We start from the raw sequence: 1976 nt of genomic DNA on the forward strand, positions 1-1976 counted from the left end.
ATATACTATATATATGCTATACATAATATACATATACTATATATATATACTATACATAATATACATATACTATACATAATATACATATACTGTACATAATATACATATACTATATATAATATACATATACTATATACATACTACACATATACTACACATATACTATATATATATATACTATACATAATATACATATACTATATATATACTATACATACTATGCATATACTATATATACACTGTACATAATATACATATACTATATATATATATATATACTGTACATACTATACATAGTATACATATACAGTATACATAAACACGACCATATAAAATAATTGAGTGAAACTCGCGAAAGAAACTTTCGGGAGAACCTAATAGTTTCGAACAGCAGTATCCTACCATAACTTTCTTCAAGCATGAGCACGATACCGAGATACACGAGCCGAGACTCGCCAAAACTCCTTGACCGAACTTCCGTCATTGAAATCAATTACCGAAACAACGTTGGTTCGCGCTAAAACTGTGTTCGACTATTCGTTCCGTTCGCTCAAGAATCACGAGCGATCGGTTGGTTTCTTTTGGACGACCCTGTATAATACGAGCGCGCGTGCGAGAGCGAGTCGCGCACAGGTTAGAAAAAGACGGTGATCGCGCGAGAGGATAGAAAGAGGAGAGGGGAAAAAGATGGAGGAAACCGCCCTCTCCATCTCTCTCTCTGTCGTTTCTCGGCATTCAACCGGCGAGTTAGGCCTATGTGCAGACAAGCGTACACGCTCGAAAGGCGCTATATCGGGCGGTGGTGCGGTGTGCGTGCGTGTACTTACGTGCGAGCATGCGATGATCGTAGTGGCAAACGCTATCCTCTATGGTAGCGGAGCATGCTGGTCCCCGTAAGCGCACTGAGAGATGCCGTGTCGTTCGTCCTCCAGCGATACCGCGAAGGAGACGCGAGCTATCGCGAGCGTTCGTGCACCGTAAACTCGGTGCTCCGTGTTCCCTGTTGTGAACGCGAGGTGCGGGGTGTCTAGGCAACAACTACCACGTCGCGTGTTGGATGTGCAGCCGATTTCGCGAGGCGCGAGCGGTTTCCGTGGCATTCGGGCACGGGGCTCCACCGACGCGGGATTTACTTTCACCTTTTCGCCAGACTCCGGAAGAACGCCAGGGCCTGGCCGCACGGGATTCGCGATGGGAAAATAAAAAATGAAAACACAGAGAAACGAACCCGACACGACGAGGAAGAGTGCGATACGACGAACCGTACGTAGGCGCCACGGAACACGGCGCGGCGTTTTCTGGAACTATGCCGCGGAAATGAACGACATCGTACGTCGAACGATTCACGGACAACAACACCGGCCAGAACGGCGACTCACGCCAAACTAAACCGAAACCCCGAGTGGGATATGCCCTTTCCCCTCCCGCCCCACCCTTCACCCGTCCCTACGTCCCTTTACCGCGCGCCCCTTTTGCGCTCCACGTTCACCCCCTCCATCGTCTCTTTCTCTCCTGTCCTCCAGGCTCTACGCGCTCCTCGCTACGCCTGCCGTTTCGTTTCGCTCCTCTCTTTTCCCCTTTTCGATCGCTCTCGCTCTCCGTCTCTCTCTCCCCCTCCCTCTCTCTCTCTCTCCCTTGCCCGTAATACTCTCTCCTGCCCCTTCGAGGCTCGTATCTGCGCCCGGCTGTTCGCCTACCTAGCCTGCCTAGCCTGTCAACCTGGCTCGCTCGACTTGCCTGCGTTGCTTGCTTGCCTGTGCCGAGTCGTTTTTCTCTCCACTCCTCTAACCTAGCTTCTGGATAACCCTCCTCCCTCCACCGCGAATGGTACGTACCGACACTACATAGCAAATACACCAGCGTGAGCTCACCAACGAACCCGACTGCTCTTCCCCTTCGCCCCAAACGACGAACGCCGGCGTTACCGGCCGGGTTAGGAGCTCCCCCCTATTCCATGCTCCGATACCTAACCCTTC

The 1976-nt window shown here is 49.9% G+C and overlaps 1 protein-coding gene across 1 annotated transcript in view; it reads right to left on the minus strand.

Annotated features, from left to right (window-relative positions):
- LOC128875043 (mucin-2-like) overlaps positions 1–962 on the minus strand; it is a 21329-nt gene extending 20367 nt beyond the window's left edge. Inside the window, exon 1 of the mRNA XM_054120352.1 lies at positions 828–962. The gene's annotated coding sequence lies outside the window, so the exon portion shown is untranslated. The remainder of the gene's footprint in view (positions 1–827) is intronic.
- Between the last annotated feature and the right edge of the window lie 1014 nt (positions 963–1976).

The sequence above is a fragment of the Hylaeus volcanicus genome, chromosome 4, assembly GCF_026283585.1.
Source record: "Hylaeus volcanicus isolate JK05 chromosome 4, UHH_iyHylVolc1.0_haploid, whole genome shotgun sequence".
NCBI lineage: Eukaryota > Metazoa > Arthropoda > Insecta > Hymenoptera > Colletidae > Hylaeus > Hylaeus volcanicus.